This window comes from Leopardus geoffroyi, chromosome A1 (assembly GCF_018350155.1).
Source record: "Leopardus geoffroyi isolate Oge1 chromosome A1, O.geoffroyi_Oge1_pat1.0, whole genome shotgun sequence".
NCBI lineage: Eukaryota > Metazoa > Chordata > Mammalia > Carnivora > Felidae > Leopardus > Leopardus geoffroyi.
In genome coordinates this window covers 58,199,160-58,218,005 of record NC_059326.1, presented here as the reverse complement: position 1 = coordinate 58,218,005, position 18,846 = coordinate 58,199,160, and the positions used below count along the sequence as shown (strand labels likewise).

At 30.7% G+C, this 18,846-nt stretch overlaps 1 long non-coding RNA gene across 1 annotated transcript in view; it reads right to left on the bottom strand.

Moving 5' to 3' along the window:
- LOC123599173 overlaps window positions 1–18,846 on the bottom strand; it is an 84,826-nt gene that overhangs the window by 13,904 nt on the left and 52,076 nt on the right. The window lies entirely within an intron of this gene.

Below are 18,846 nucleotides of genomic sequence, written 5' to 3'. Positions count from 1 at the left end.
TTTAAAAATATTTCCCCCCTTTTTTTTTTTTTTTTGCTATACTGTAATTTTATTGAGTCCTCCAGAACACAGAACACATACGCATACACACACAAAATGAAATTTACATTAGAATTATAACAATTTAGAATTTAGGGGCCAAGATGGCAAGGAGCATGGAAGTTTTTTTGTTTGTTTTTTTTTTTTGCATCTCTAGTCCCTGAAATACAGCTAGATCAACGCTAAATCATCCTGCACACCTAGAAAACTCATTTGAGGATTAACACAACAATCTGTATAACCTGAACCAGAGAACTCAGCAGTTATGTGGTGCTGAGAGATGAACTGGGGGAGAAAGCCACGGAGGGCAGGGAGCTGTTTTTGCTTGCAGAGAGAGGACGGAGATTGTATGGAGATTCTATATTTTTTACTTTTTTGTAAATTTTCAAATTCTATTTTTTACTCCCATAATTTCATTATATTCTATTTCATTATATTCATTTTTTCAAATTTTCAAACATTTTCTTTCTTTTTTTCTTTTCTTATTTTTCCTTTTTTTCTCTACTCTATCAAGCTCCTTTCACCAACCAGACCAGAAAACCCCTAGGATCTAGCATCCTTTATTTGATTTTTTGTGTTGTTTTTAATTTTTTAATTTTAAATTTTTTACCTTATTAATTCCTTTTCTTTCTTCAAAATGAAAAAAATGAAGGAATTCACCCCAAAGAAAGAACAGGAAGAAATGACAGCCAGGGACTTAACCAACACAGATATAAGCAAGATGTCTGAACCAGAATTTAGAATCACAATAATAAGAATATTAGTTGGTTTACTCTGAGGTTAAGAGTATAATTTAGGAAGGATAAACATTTAGATACTAAATATGGCCAACTGGGAAACCTATCAATGTATTTTGTGAACATTCACTAAAAAGGAGAAGCCCAAGAAATGGCTAAATGAAGTTACTAATGGGAAAATAATTAATAACTAATCCTTTATAGATAACCATATTCTTAAAAAAAAAAAGAAGTTATTTATTGATGAACAGGCATCTTCAGTAGCATGCAAAAATGGTTAAATGAAGATTTTGTCCCATTCAATTAGGTTTGGTAGATTTGGTAGCTTTGTGGAATTTACAATCCTGATGATTTTGGAATAACTGTTGATGTCTATTTTTTACCAAAAACATGTGACACTTGCTAGTGGGACTTAAGGAGTGTTATTCATCTTTATTTTATTTTTTTTTAATTTTTTTAACGTTTATTTATTTTTGGGACAGAAAGAGACAGAGCATGAACAGGGGAGGGGCAGAGAGAGAGGGAGACACAGAATCGGAAGCAGGCTCCAGGCTCTGAGCCATCAGCCCAGAGCCCGACGCGGGGCTCGAACTCACGGACCGCGAGATCGTGACCTGAGCTCAAGTCGGACGCTTAACCGACTGAGCCACCCAGGCGCCCCTTAATTTATTTTTTAATTTGAGTACAGGTGACACATAATTTTACATTAGTATCAGGTATATGATATAGTGATCCAATGTCTCTATATATTATGCTATTCTCACCACAAGTATAGATATAATCAATCACCATACAACATAATTACAAAATCATTGACTATATTTCCTATGCTGTGCCTTTTATTCCCATGATTTATTCATACCATAACTGTAAGCCTACATCTCCCACTCCCCTCCACCTATTTTGTGCCTCTCCCCACATAAATAATACCTTCTAGGACCATCCATGTTGTTGCAAATGGCAAGATCTCATCCTTTGTATGGCTGTATAATATTCCCGTGTGTGTGTGTGTGTGTGTGTGTGTGTGTGTGTGTGTGTATACACTTTCCTTATCCATTCATCTCTTGATGGACTCTTAGGTTGCTTTCATATCTTGGCTATTGTAAATAATGCTGCAATAAACAAACATAGGGATATATATTTTTCAAGTTAGTGTTTTCATTTTATTTGTGTAAATACTCAGTTGTGAAATTATTGGATCATATGGTATTTATCTTTAATGTTTTGAGGAACCGCTATGCTGTTTTCTGCAGTGTTGTTATAGCAGCGGAATGAACGAAGGCAGTTTTTTTTTTTTAAATCTTACATTCTTATTATTGTTGGTTGAAGATGTTTATATGTCTTTAAATTTTCAGTGGAGTGGCTACACAAATTTGAAAACTAGGGAAGGAACAGATTTTAATAATACGTCTCTTCACATAGAATGAATTCAGTAAGCATGAGGTGCATAATAGAATAGATTCTGGTTTGTACACTTGTGAAGATTGTCAAATAAGTTTTACTGTTATTTTCAGTGTCCCTCTGATTATGGTGACACCCAATATACAATCAAAAGTTTTATGTCATTCTGATGTATTCTAATCCAGGATTTCTCAAGTAGGATATAACAGATTTTTAGAGGCACCTACAATACTGATGTTCATACAAAGAGGCTGTGCCCCTTTATATGAATGTTTAAGAATACATTCAAGACCCGAAGGAAGGTCAAAAGTAAAGAACTAACTTTCCCAGCTTAACAATTTCAGAAATCCATCATCTGACTACTGCAAAGTAACCTTATACAAGAAAGTGGACCAATTAGCCCTGTCACTCACAGACAGCTAAGTACAAAATGGATTTAAGGTTAGAGCTCTGAGATAGATTTAATGCACGACTTAAACAGTATGTATTATGGTTCAGTGCTACATGAATGACTGGAATCTTTGGCACATTTCTGACAAAGTGACTGATGATTGGCAATGAGCTGTAAGGGGAATTTTGGCTTGATAGAAATGGGTCAATGTTCAGTGTTGTTCCTCTACTCAAATAGAAACAAACTCTAGAAAACTGTCAGAGCCTTATTTTATTTTATTTCTTTTTTAAAACTTAGTCTTAGTTCAGCCACATAGCAGCAGTTCGATACTGACAAACATGGAAGAATGTGGTCTTCCTGGTAAACAATGAACAAACAATTTTTCTCAACAACTATAATGAAACAAAGCATTGAATAAGACAAGAAGACCTGGATCCTAACCATAGTTGTGACACAAACTGCCTGTGAGATAGGAAGTGAGTAACAGAGTCATTCGTGTCCCACTTACAGAAATAGAAAAAGAGAAAATGACTAAATAACCATGAAGTTTCTTCAACTTAAAAAACAAAAATAAAAAAAAAATAACCATTATTCTATGTCTTAATTGCTTGCTTTTGTAACTCCAGTTGCTACATTACAGGATGAACTTTCAACAAAATGTTTCTTTCAGTTCAGTTTTGACTTTAAGCCCATGAGAAGGAATTATATGAACAATGAAACTATGGCAAACTAAAGTGTTTGCTTTTTTTTAAAAGAATGTAGTAACAAAGATATTTTTTGGAATAGGAAGATTATTCATTATAAGTTTACATGAGCTATTGAATCTATAATAATGTTTCACTTCTCAGAAATATTTTAAATAAGACAATATTCTTAAAGTAAAAGAAAACGTAAAGGCTAAAATATATGAGCAGGATATATTTGCTTTTGTTTTTCATTCACATAGCATTTTATATCATTAATTAAATCTTCAAAACAACACTAAGAATATATCAAAATGCTAGTTCACTTTGAGTTACAGTTTAATGGCTCTCTTTAATCACAAGGGATCTGAATAGTTATTTCTGCAACGTAATGGCTTAGAAATCTGTTTTAGATGAGGAGGTTTGGCTATCTGTTTTCCCATAAAAGTGAAAATAATTATTTTTGAAACTTAAATGTTCAGATTTAATCAAGTTTTTAAATGAAGTGTGGCAAAGTAACAGTATTGTAAAATTTTAAATAGAATGGTATCATCTAAATATGCTGGATGAATAAGCAAAAAATATTATGATGATAATATACAAAATCTATGTCATCAGCCAAAAAGAGACAGCTTCTTGAAATAAGAAATAAATTTTTTATAGAGAACAGTAATAGTCATATATACATATATAGAATGGAATTTATATGTGTGTAACTGAAAGGAATGCCCATATGTCCAAACTAGGTTAAAAATTAGAAGAGATATTTAAAGGTAGAACAGAGAAAGGTTATTATTATATAATGGAATATTTTCACTTCATTATTTTGTTGAAAATCACTGATTAGATCTAAAATATTATCATTTAATTTTCTTTCTTTCTTAGATTATAAACCTTACAACCATCTATATCAAATCATTTTGTTACATTGAATGGGAATTGAGTATTTTTTAGATAGTTAATAATTTGGGAGCATGTTTGCCTCTCCTATCCCCATTATTTAGTCTACTACTGGTTAAGTCATAATAGGTGCTAAATACAATTAGTTATAGATTAATGCTAGTTATTTACTATCTTCTGATATCAGTGTACTTTAGTATCATCATGCATAAAGTAAGGGGAGCTTAATGAACAAGTAGTGATGGTAATGCAATACATAACATATAAGAAAATATTTTCTATTATAGATCAATGTATATTTTATTCAGATATACATGTATATGTATTAATTATATTATATTCCTTATGGTCAAGCATGATTGAAACATATGTATCATACTCTAAAATGAGACAAGGTAGATCCACTGATTATCTTTATTATTTTGCTAAAACAAAATTTAGCTAAACTGTATGACGGATATGCTATTTTGAGCTGATTAAAATAGTCTGAATATATAATGAAATTGTAAATTATATCAGCAAATTTGGCCTAAAACTCAGATTCAGTTATGTAATTATTAGCATGTAAGCATGACTCTACTTTAATATATAAATGAGCTAGAGAGGAAGTAGGGATTTGATAACAAAAAAAATATCATATATATATAAATACGATGTTTTTAGATTTTGACCTTTAAAGTTACAACATTGTTTGCTCTATTTAATATATCTTTACTGCATTCAGAAAGGCCTACCTGATATGATCTGCTACATGTGTGTCTCCAATATGATTAAGACTATAAAAATGAACATTGCAGGATGTACAAATAACTATAAAATGAGCACTGTTAACAATACTTTATTCCCATTATATTCACATTATTGATTGGTATGAGCATTTTCCTGAAATTCAGGCCATTTGTCTCCTAAATATACAAGTAAACTTTTTCTATTTCTATTTCTAATCTTAGAAAGTGTTAATTACAGAAAATGTTAATTAAATAGCTTTTTTAATTTACATCTTATCCATTAAATGCTTGGTACATTATCTGCTTCTCATAATTTAAATTTTAAAAAAATCCTAAGTGTTTTTTTCTTGCTGTATTTATTTTTTAATGCATTAATCAAATTTTACTTGGCCTTTAGATATGTCAACTAAATAATTGTATGCCAAAATTTCAGGTAGATGTTTAGACATATTTTCTGAAGTCTAGCTTGGCTGTGTTTATTCATGCTAGCTTTTTAGTCAACATGCCTCCAAATGAGCATTCCCACGATGTCAGGGAACAGGGCATAGATTTCATAAAGGTACGTTATGACTGCAGAAAGTGAAATATTGTTCTCATGCTGCTATGAAGTGACATTCAAAATATATATTATTCATCCTTCACAATGAGCAAATTTAATTATATATTTTGATTCAACATTTCAAATGGATTAAAGTGGAACAGTCTTCCTTAATTATGGGATTTAGCCTTGAAAATCCTGATGTGATGAACTCACTTCATTATACGTGAACACATGCTTATTGCATAATCTCTAATTCTCCTGTTTAAAAACATAAATGAAAAAAGTCTAAAATAGCCCTTTGAAAATCCGCAGCAATACATACAAGTATATTTGTTAATGTGTAGTGTATAGGTTCATTCTTTTTATATCACCTTCTATCTTTAGCTAAAAGGTGAAGAGCTGTATCTCCATTACCACTGTTTTTTCGAATTTGACTTTATAACCTTGATACTTTAGGTATACCAGTATATCTAAAAATAGATAAGATTTTTTTTCTTTTCTCTGAATGTTAGGAAGAGTTATTGGGAAGATTTTGTCTTTCTGATGAAGCACAGCATTATAAAAAGAAAGGTTTTTGGGGACTGTCACAATTGATGTCTCCTTCTTTCTCTTCTTGAAAATCGTGATTTGAAATTAAAAATGCTAGTATGTATGCACACAGTCTAACGAGAATTTTATTAAAAATATCAGAAAATCTACTGGTAAATTTTAAATTATTCAATTGACATATTTTAATATTAAACAAACTTTGAAGATGCGTGGAGACACACAGAACTTTGAAGATGTATGGAGACACAAAGAACTTTGAAGATGTATGGAGACACACATAAAGCAGGAGAAAAGCACTAAAATATTTTTGTTTAATAGATTAACATAGAATTAATTAATTTGCCCACCTGAATAAAATCTACATGGAAATTTCCCTGAAGTAAGATAGATATATCACATCTTTCATTATAGGAACTGTGTTTAAAAGTATTTTATCAAGGGGAACCTGGGTGACTCAATCAATTAAGCATCCGAATCTTGATTTCGTGAGTTCAAGCCCCATAGTTGGGCTTTATACTGGCAGCACAGAGCCTGCTTGGAATTCTCTCTCTCCCTCTCTCTCTTCCCCTCCCCCACCTGTGCTGTCTCTGTCTTCCTCAAAATAAATAAATAAACTTAAAAAATGTTTTATTAATAGCTTAAGACTGTTGACTTTTTCTGCATCATTATTTTAATTATTTTCTTTAATGTTTAATATATATTATTTTTGTTATTGTTATTATAATTGAATGCATACTATTTACTAGACATTATATTTTTTAAATCTTTCTAACAACTCTTTCAGACATTACCATAAGTATTTTAATATTTTTTAATGTGTGTTTGCTTGTTTGTTTGTTGAGAGAGAGAGAGAGAGACAGTGGGGAAGGAGCAGAGAGAGGAAGAGAGAGAATCCTAAGCAGGCTTTGCACTGTCAGCGCAGTGAAAGCAAGAGTTTGATGCTTAACTGACTGAGCCACCCAGGTGCCCTTACCATCACTATTTTATACATAAGTCTGAATGTTTAATGCCAATTATGTTGTTATAATTACAAATATATAAGTTAATGGAGAAATAAATGAACATATATACATTTTTTGTATCATGTATCATGAATTACTGTAAGATTTTTCAAAAATGTATAAATATGCCTAATTAAAATTTCAGAATTTTTCATTGCAATTTTAAAATATTTTATATATTTGCACATTCACTTAAAATGTTTTATCCAGAGAAAGCATGCAAAAAATTTGTTTAATAACATAATTTTTAAAATTATATTGCTTTTCTACTCATCATCTCTTTGGTTTGACAAGTTATTGAATTAATAGTAATATCTTGTGTCATCATAAACTTTCATTTGTATATACAGCACATTGGGGAAGTTATTTCTGGCTAAAATCTTGATCAGTATAATCCATCAGAATTATAAATAAACCAAATATACAATCAAATTTGTAACAATATTAAAAATATTAAAAAGCTAAAAAGAAATGTGAAATTGATTTTAGAAATATATTTTATTTAACCTTATTACTCAAAATGTTATAATTTATCATGTAAGTTTATAACATTATTGAGAGTTTTTATTCTTTTTTTGTTTTTGCACTGTCTTTAAAATCGTTTATGTACTGGACAGGTGAATACATTTCAATTCAGACTAGTTACATTTCAAATGTCTGATAACCAAGTGACTAGTGCTTGACATATTGGACACTACCGGTCCTGATTAATGATAAAATTCTATTTAATTGCAACGTGTTAATCCTAATATTCAAGATAATGTGACCCTAAAAGTTATACCTTTGAGGTGGACTTTCTTCAACCTAGACAGCTATTGGAGCTCATTAGTATGGTTGAAAGGACAGTGAAAATAGGTCATCATCTAGTTCCCTTACATAAAGTATCTCTCTAGCCTCCTCTTCTTAAGAGTGTTAGAGCCACTGAGAACTGATGCAATGAGAATTGTCAATGAGAAATGATACAAACATGTTTCCCTCTTTAATTCCACAGAGCACTTTATACATCACTCTTCTCTTATTATCTTTCTCCTGTTCTGGTTACAAGCTGCCTTCTCAGAAAATCCATACTTTCAATGTTCTGCTGTTTTCCACGAACATTCCCATGGGAATTAATTCATTTCTTTTTCTACTTTTGTCCTACAGATTTCTGATAAATAAAAACCTCTGTTAATATGGTTTTTAAAAAAAATTCTTTCAAATAACTAATTGTTTATTTTTATGAGTATATATTTCCCAGACAAATTTAAGAAAATATAATAACATTAACCATTTCAAATAACATAATTTTATTAACAAATAATCTATCCCGGGTGTGTGTGTGTGTGTGTGTGTGTGTGTGTGTGTGTGTGTGTGTGAAGGATATTAATTTTAAAAAGTACACTCAGGTCCAGATATGCTTCTCAGTGAATTAAAATTGTAGCCTGAATTGCTACAAACTTTAAAGTATAAAAAAGATTTTTACATGCAAATTGACATTTTAATTGTAGTACAGAATTCCTTTCCAAATTAAATAAAAATAGAATAATATTCCATGATGCTCTGTAACCAGATCTTTACAATACCTAACTGGCATAGCCATAGGCATCTGTTAACTTCTTACTCCAAAAAGTGCAATTTTTTCCATATCGTAAGTTTTGCTTGATAAGCTAAATCTTACTTTCAATTTAAGGGTAATATCAAATAATTTTTTTTTTACCCTTAATCTGAAAAATTAGGAATTCTGACTAAAAAAAAATAATACTAAATAGAACTGGAATCAGTATTCTCCATAAAATAGCATTTCTTTTTATCTTAGATGATTAAAGTTAATTGGGTGATCCAATTATTCAGATCCATTCAAATCACAATGAACCAACATCCATCTTCAGACAAGGTAATGAAAATATAAAAATGACGCACTTCTAAACTCATATACTTCACATACCTCCATGTTTTGTACTTCTCAAAATATTTTAATATTTTTTACATGTGGTTATTCAATAGCTAGAAAATGAATAAATCTCCCGAAACACACATATATATACATAAAACATAGAGAAATAAATATTCACTGTAGCTCACTTAAACACTTGTATTTCTCTACCCTGCTCACCTCTAAAAAACAAGATAAATTAGTCTATGATCTAGCAATCGCACTTCTGGGTATATCCAAAGGACTTGATATCAGTATATCAAAAGGTATCTGCACTCTCACGTCTATTACAGCAATATTTACAGTAGCCAAGATATGGAAGCAATCTAAGTGTCTGTCAACTGATATATGCTTTTTTTTTTTTGTTTAAAGGCAACACACACACACACACACACACACACACACTCACTCACACACAAAGGAATATTACTCAACCTTTAAAGAGAAGAAATTCTGCATTTGTGACCACATGAATAAACCTGAAGGATCTTATACTGAATAAATTAGGCCAGATACATAAAGACAAATACTGCACAATCTCACTTATATGAGGAATCTAAAGTAGTCATACTCACAGTCTTAATAACTTGAAATTACTAAATATGTAGAAGTTGATTTACTTTATTTTAGGAGTGTTATTATTGCTGTGCTGCCAACTGTTACAGACAGAAGGAAAATGAAGATCAAAATTGTTAGTTTTCCTTCCACATTGCTAGTAGCCCTGTAAGTTTGACAACTTATTATGTTTGCAGTATTTTTACTAATATTTTATATTGGAGTAAGCTTCTCATTTGGATTCTGTAGTGTATTATCTATGAATCTTTGTAAAAATAATTTTACATATAGAAGCTACATGTGCAATAATTTAATGAAAGCTAAGGATGTAAATTCTAAGGATCTAGAGATGAGTAAGACCATGCTCACAGTCCACTTCTGGAGGCCTGCAAAGTAAGCAGAAGACTATAATGCACTGTGAGTAGTTCTAAGCTGAAATCAATAGAAGGAACTAAAGATGTTCAACCTCTAAAAGGATAGGGAGTGGTTGGAGTCTAGAAAAAATTTTCCTGAAGTTAAGATTTCTCAGCTGAAGTGGGCAAAATGTTCCAAGATCCTATAGCCAGAGAGTATGAAAGTTTAAAGTTTAAGGAGTTCAGAACAGTCATGGAAAGTCACTGGCAACATAACAAGATAAGTGATAAGTAAGAAATAACACAATAATGAAAATATGATGATAAAATGTCAAAAGAGATGTAATTTTGTTTCAAGGGAGAAATAATTACAATGTAATAAATGGACTATTTCTTTAAATATCTTTTCTACAAAGAATGCTAATATGTCCTTTCCTTTATCACTTACTCTAGAGAAATATGCACTATATTATTCTTTTTAGAGTTTCAATTATCCATGTTAAAGATATTTCGCCTCCTTTCTAACTACATAAATGTTCCCCAGATGCTATCCATTTTTATTCCAGCACAAGGAAGTTTCAATAATTCTTATGTAAAAATAAGTCCTGAGTAGCTTATCTAACTTCTTAGAATAATGAAATATAGGAAGAAGTTTCTGCACGGATATACTTTTTTTTTCTTTACATATTTTTCCAATAGGCAAATCTATTTTATATAGCAATGTCATTTTATTCAATTTTAATTTTTAAACAATTAACATATGAATACTGAAATATACTCATAAGGCAAAACAGAGAGGGGGCATAATAAAGATTTTCTTCTGTATTCTTTATACTAGGAATACAGAAATAGAAAAGCATGGCTTCAAAAACTCAGAGGAACTTCATAAAAACAGCTTACTGAGTTTAGCTTTTTACATTTCATAATCTGCATTAAATGAAACAATTTATTTATGTATTTGATCACATTGACATTCATCCATAGTGGAATTCAAAAACAAAATCAGGCTTGGATTTTTTTTTTTTTTTTTTTTTTTTTTTTTTTAGTTTTCTACTGCATGTATCAAACTAGCCAAGGATAACAAACTTAGAATGTTTATAGAAGTCATCATAAATGTATCTATTATTGAATTTGATAAATGAACTTATCAGCCCATTAAAGAAACAAGGAAGGGATATCAGAGTATTATATTTGTTGCTTTTCATGGAATGTATTTAAAATGTTGAAAAATATCAAAGAATATCTCAATCAATGGCAAGACATACAAACTGATTTGGTGTTTTTTTTATAAGAAAATTTTATCAAAACATATTATTATAAAAGTAGTATTTATTGGCTTTTTTCTGGTATATAAATTTAACACCAGAAACTCAAATCTATTTAAAGATATCTTCACTTATTGAAACAATGTTCTTGCAAAGTAGACTGTACTTATTGTTTTCCTAAAAATATAAGGACAAACTGCTCCCCATTCAGTTTATGAAATAAAGTTAATTGTGTAGGCTTTCTCTTATCTGTGTGTATGTGTGTACATGTGTGAGTATACACATATAACTGGAAAAGTTATTTCAGTCATTTTAAAAGATAAAAAATTAACTATGCATGTTTAAAGATACTATATTTTGTGGTAAAAGTGTAGAAAACAAAACAAAAAACTTAAAATAAGTACAGTGATCATGTTGCTGGTAATAGTTTCAATGTTTAAATGATTTGATAAAATTAAAGAAGAAAAAATATTTGCTTTATTGGTTACTACTGTGACATCTAGATTATGGTACAATATACCTAAAAGTCATTTGTTTAAAAATAAATTTTGGTAAAATGCTGACATCCAATCCTGTTAGATTGATTTGTTTTGTATTCTGAGGCAATATGAACTGGACTGTTTTGAAAAGAGCCAAGGAACAATACAAACAGGATGGTGGTTTGAATATGAAGCCAGTTATATAGTTAGCTTTATGGCCTGGTATATTTTGAATTTAAGATATAATTTTAAATGGACAGAAATAGCTCCTATGCATTTACTTTCATGGAAATCCTTAATTTCATGGGTGTGCCTTAACAATGTACTATGTTCTAACTAGAGATTGAAGCTTATTTTGGATATTGGATTGAAGATTTATTAAAGATAGATAGATTTATCCTTAAACATTACATTTTGATCCACCTGTATGTTTATGTTATTAGAATATCATTCACTAAAGGTTTTGCGCTTATTTGCTATTACATGGCCAAAACATTTATTGGAACTATTATGATTTATTCATGTAAATGGCATGGGTCATGGAAAATTATTTTTCTGCTTAAGTGTCTGCTTAATTAAATTACTGTTTTCCAGCACTTATTTTTTACTTCCATTTCTGTATAACAAAAATAATTTCTGTATTCATGTGGCATTTATTTGATTTTATTGCTAAAAATTGGTTAAATATAAAATAAAGAAAATGAATTGAAAAATATTTTATGTATATCAATTTTGAGACTAGATTTTTGTTTTGTTTTTGGAACTTTGGGGGAATCCTCAAGTTGACTCCTATTCTTCTAACAAGATTCAAAAAATCATTGATCTCATTCTTGCTTTCTGCTATTAAGATACTACAGAATAATAATCATTTATATATCCTCCTCCATGTCTGGAAATGTACATTTGCTCAAGATTTCTTTTAATAAAAAATCACATATAGAGTCTACAATCTTGTCCCCAAGCTGGCTTGTTATTGTATTCTGGGCTTTTTAGTTAACATGGCTATTTTTTTTTTAAGATAAAATATATTATGACTTTATATTTATCAATCACATTCAATAATACATCTTATTTTTAAAATACATAATTTTCATTTGTATTGACCTTTTAACTGCGCATCTTTAAACCAAGTGAAAAATCGAGTTCTCAAAAACCACCAACAAAATTACTTATTTGCTTTATCCTGCAACCTGCACAATAGTATAGTATGCTTTATTGTAGCAATAGTTAGAAGTCAAGAGTATTAGGTTATGTAGTAGAAATAAAAAAACTTTTCATGATGATATCATAGTGTGCATCACTCTTTCAGATCACTCTAGATCTGAAAGATCTAGAATGTACAATAGTCCAAGTTTCCTAAATAATCTGCCACTCTCTTGAAAACTGGAGTAAAGCAAAACTCTCAGATCATCATATCAGAGGAAAAAGAATACATTTATATTATATATAGTGTTTATATATATATATATATAAACAATGTTTATATGTATATATATGTATATATACACACACACACACACACACACACACACACACACACGTGTGTATATATATATATACAATGTTTATATGTATATATATATAAACAATGTTTATATATATATAAACAATATATATATAAATAGTTTATATTATATATAATGTTAATATAGTGTTTATATTTATTGTCACCAATGAGCATATATTGACTTTTTAGTGTATTATGTAGACTATGTGCACTTAATGAACTTAATATATTTTAATTAATACGATTAAGGTTTTTAATATGTTAAATATTCAATTCATAAGTGCATAGGAATATTTGTGGAAGTAAAACTGTTAGTTACTGTAAGAAATATATGGAAACAATTCATTATTATAAAAAGAGGTAATTAGAAAAAATTCAAGTGATTATCCTGTCCCTGCTTTATAGATTGTACCTCAGTGTAAACCCATGTGATTAGGACACAATCTCTTTATAAAAGTACTAAAGTATTACAGAAAATAAGAATGCTAACATTTTGCAAGCCCTCATGAATTAATGGAATAAAGAAATAATTGTCAGTGGTTTTGAATATCACTAAAAGAGAGACAACCAGATATTATGATCACTTTAATGGTCAAAATAATTTTTGAACAAAATTATTGCCAAAATATTAAGCCTGAATTTATCTAGACACTGGATTAAACTATTAATTTACATGCAATTCAGGAAAAGAATATGCAAAATGACCACTGGTATGTAAATATCAAAAGCCAGACTGCTTATGTTATTAAAAGAAAATTATTTCTTCCATAAACATACATTTAGAAAAATATGTGGGTGATGAAAATTATACAAAATAAAGGATACGTGAGAAGCCATAATAACCAATTAAAATTTATAACCTTTGTCTGTTTGCCAATGACTATATATGGAGTGATAAGAAAGTCTCTATGTTAAAATTTTTAGGTTTGTTAATGTTATTGTGGCAATAGCTGAAAAAAACCTTCATTAAAAATGCCTTCTGGGGGCGCCTGGGTGGCTCAGTTGGTTAAGCGTCCGACTTGGACTCAGGTCATGATCTCGTGGTTCGTGAGTTTGAGCCCCACACTGGGCTCTGTGCTGACAGCTCAGAGCCTGGAGCCTGCTGAGGATTCTGTGTCTCCCCCTCTCTCTGCCCCTCCCATGCTCATGCTCTGATGTTCTGTGTCTCTCTGTCTCTCAGTAATAAATAAATGTTAATTTTTTTTTAAATGCCTTCTGAAGTACAATTACATAGTGTTAAAATTTGTTTGAAAAATATCTGGGATGGGGAGTGAATAGGCAGAGACAGAGATGAAACAAAATTGTATCTTGATAATTACTGAGGCTGAAAGATTGACATATGAAGATTCATCATGCCATTCTATTTCATATATATTTGAGATATGCCATAATATATATAAAAAATCTAGAAACATAAATATTTCTATACCACTAATAAGAACTCATTCAATGATAAATGCATTTTGCATTGCCTTTCTTTTCCCAGCAGTTATAAATGCATTTATTTGTATTTTAAAGTTAAAGAATATGTTAATTAAATCAAAAGTAAAAGTTCACAATTTAGAGAATCTATTAAGTTGTGGATTTAGCTGACATAAAAGCAATCGAAAGTGTCAATTGAACTTGGTTCCACTACCAGCTGCACTGTCTTTGGGGAAGAGAAGAAGGTGGCTGTTTGGAAGGGTAATTGTATCAAATTTCAGGATGCTCAGTCAGATAAAACTCTTTGGCTTAGGACAATCATCATTCACATTTCTCTTTTTAATTTCTATTTTTGTGTCTGTTTTCATTTTAATCCATTGTAAGTCCAACATTTTTGTTTATTAAGATACTTCTCTCTTTATTTTGTTTCACTCAAATAGCAATTGCTTTGACTTATTCTAATTCATAAATAGAAAAATCACACTGTCTGTAATCATTTTTAAAAATGTTCCATTGCTTTGCTTATTACTGAACAGTATTTTCTTCAACTTATCTGGAAATATATAGAGTAAATGTTAAGCAAATTATTAAGAAAATTATCATAATTTACATACATAATCTAAAATATAGGTGATGGAGTGCTGGGGCTCATTTGTACCTTTTAGACCATTAGAATTGTATCATTTTTTCTTTTATAGTTAAAACCCATTTCCAGATCTTCATGGAAAAAGAGAAGCCAAGTATTAAATATTCTGCCTCATAATTCTAGTGAGCAATGACTACAATCTAGTTAAGAATATTAAATTTAACTGTCTTTGAGACTACTGAAGTAATATATATGATATATTATTTGGTCACCTTAATGAACTTCTTATAATGAAATAAAAGTCACTTTAATTTATTTGCAAGACAATATTAAAGCAAGATCCACATGCAATTAGGTGTACATTGGAAGTCTAAATTTTGACCCTGTCAAACAAACAAAATGGAAAAGTTTCTCTGTGAAACACTATTCAAGAGCAATAAAAACATAAAATTCACAAAACCCAACTTAACCAAATAAATGGGAGTACTGTGTTAGATAAACATGGGAAAAGTTATTATTGCATGATAATGACTGATTGATTCCCTATCTCCTAATATGCATAGACATGTGTATGTCTTAACCTATTTGATAGTTAAAATACTGGAAGCTTTTTGACTTTCAAATATTTGCTAAAATTAAATACATAAAAGAGTTCCAATGAGTGCATTAGCATTTATGAGCTTTGCAGAGGGTAAAACTATTTAAATCCCTTCCCAGAATTATGATCAGAATGAGAAATTTAAATTCTCTGCTATTATATGTTTAATGATATTTGAGTGTATAGGAAATAAGTTTACAGAAAAATTTAACAGATATATGGAAGACCAAGGAATGGTTACATTTTATAAACAAAATTGCTGTGCAGATCTTTTGACAACCCTTTCAAATTTACGTAGTCCTTTTTTTCAAAGCCTACTCTAAATACTGAAATTAGCACATAATGTGGAATCTTAGAGATTGAAAAAACATCAGAACATGAGAAACATCTCATATTTAATAGAATGTGTGGTATAGTATTCCAAAATGAATGTATGTTTTAGAATATTAATGAAAAATTTTGTTTGGAACAATGTCAATAATGGAACTAAGTACACAAAAAGAATTCTATATTCCTATTTTAGAATAATAAATGACATGATACCTGTTCTGAAGTTGCCACCATGAACTATTTAATTTTGTTATGTTTATGATATAATCAAATGTGGCCATGTTAAGAATTTCAAGAATCTGTGGCATAGAATAAAACCAGTTATTAGGTATATTCCTTTCCAAGAGTAGATAGATCATTATAATAGTAATTAACATACAATAAACACAATAAACAAGAGAAAATATTTATTATGATAATAATAGGTAGCAGCAGTAGTAGTAGTAGTAATATATCTCAGCTGCAACTATTCTGTGAAGTGTAAATTCATCATCCTACCTTAAACTTTAACATTTAATATTCAGTGGGGAAAATTAACAAGATTCTGGGAATCAACAAATAGATGCTCTACTACAGTAAATGAAATAGAAGGTGGGCCCTTGTGATACCAGCATTTTGTTGTTCACGCTTTGGGCTTTTTTGTGTAATTCCTTTCCTTTCCAATGAGAAAGATTCAAGACTTGCTTCTAAATGATAGACTATAGCAAAGGTATGCCACTCCTGTGACTACATTAAATAAGATTCAATTTTGCTAGCAGAATCACCCTAGTTTTTATCTGTGTGTGTTTGGCTTAAGAAGCAAATTGCCAGGATTCTTACCACTGTAAGGAAATGAATTCTACCAACGACCTAACATCTCTGGGAAGTAGATCTTTCCCAGTTTGAGCCTCCGGATTGTAAACCAGCCTTGAAGACCTTTGATTTCAGCCTTGTGAGACTTTTAGAAATGATCCATCTAATTCAGGCTTGGATTTCTGACTTATAATAACTGTGAGATAACAAATATGATTTATTTTAAGCTACTAAGATTTTCATAATGTGTTATGCAATGTATAAAACTAATAGAGATGATTGAAAATAAAACCAGTAAATAGGTTTCAGAGAAAACAATATCATCATTGCTTGCCTGGCAAGGAATAGGTATATCACTCAGTTATATGATCAGCAGGTTTCCCTGGGGAGATACTGTAAGCCCTGTGTGAGGGCTTTTTGAACATGAATGCTCATTTAAAGATTAGTCACTTTTGGGGCTCTGGGTGGCTCAGTCGGTTGAGTGGCCGACTTCGGCTCAGGTCACGATCTCACGGTCTGTGGGTTTGAGCCCCGCGTCGGGCTCTGTGCTGACCGCTCAGAGCCTGGAGCCTGTTTCAGATTCTGTGTCTCCCTCTCTCTCTGACCCTCCCCCGTTCATGCTCTGTCTCTCTCTGTCTCAAAAATAAATAAACGTTAAAAAAAATTTTTTTTAAATAAAAAAAATAAAGATTAGTCACTTTTTATAACTGATAGTTTTATTTTAAATGAATTATTCAAAATTAAAGAGAGTACACAGGTAAAGATATTAAATAAAGAATACATTTTTACTTTCAGAAAAATTCTACCTGTGTAAATTGGGCAGTTAAGCCAGAGCAAAATAATTGGAACTTATAACTAAACAGTAACAGTTTTATAGAAGTTGCAGATTCTGAAAAGACCAGAAACAGGACAAAACCCTAAGAGAAGGGCATGGTAGGAAGAAGGTCAACAGGAAAAATATGGCATTTTATGAATATGAAGTAGTGTTGTTCTGGCACCATTTTTATATAGTTTGGATCTATTAAATCAATAGAAAAAGAGTAAAATAAAGATTACAAAAGCTATATTAATTTTAGGAGTATAGAACATCCGCACAAAAGAACACTCTTGATAAAAGAGACAAACAAAAACCAGACCCTTGAATCAGAGAACAAACCGCTGATTGCCAGAGAGTGGTGGGGAGTGGGTGAAATATGAAAAGGGCATAAAAGTACACTTACTGTGATGAGCACTGAATAACGTACAGAATTGTAGGATCATTATATATCACACCTGACACTAATATCACACTGTATGCTAACTATACTTGAAAAAAAGACTTTTCGAGAGTTATCATTTCTAAGATATGACAAAATTCATATATTGAGACTCAAAAAGGGAGGCTATCCCAAATCTAAACCTAAGTCAGCCTGTACTTATGGGAAACCTAACAAACACCAGTGTTAGCTAGCTTATCCTTCCCTAGAAAATAAGACCTGCTAACCTTTTAAGGAAATCCCTGCCCTCCTAGCCATTCATGCCCTGTTTCTGCATTCACTCTTGTAACACTCTATAGTCCCCACATCCCTCATGAAGTGTGCTCCACTGCTCACGAGGCACTATAGTTCCATGTGTTGTTTCCCCGTGAATGAAGCACATTACAATTGTTGCTACCTTGTCTATTTTGTCATTTGACAGACATAATATGTGTCTCATCATTAAAACTGAAGAAATATAATGCATCTATTGAGTTTTCATCTAATCAGTAGGAATTGAACACTAAACCTGGGCAGCAGGGCCATTAGAGAAGAGTGGGTAAGAGCTCTAGAGTTAGAAGATCATGATCTGAAATTCTCTCAAAATCCCTGATTACATCAGAATGACTGAGGAACTGAAACGCAGGTAATGATACGGACTCCTAAAGTCTTCATGGCTTTTAAATGGCAAATGGATAATAAATTCAAATACAAATCTTCAAATATTTAAGAACAATATAATAGAGTCACAGATAAATGGAATTCACCTCTTCTCTATATTTACATATTGAAGAATTGGCAAATACATAGTACTTTTTGTCCCAAAACTGACCATTGCAGAA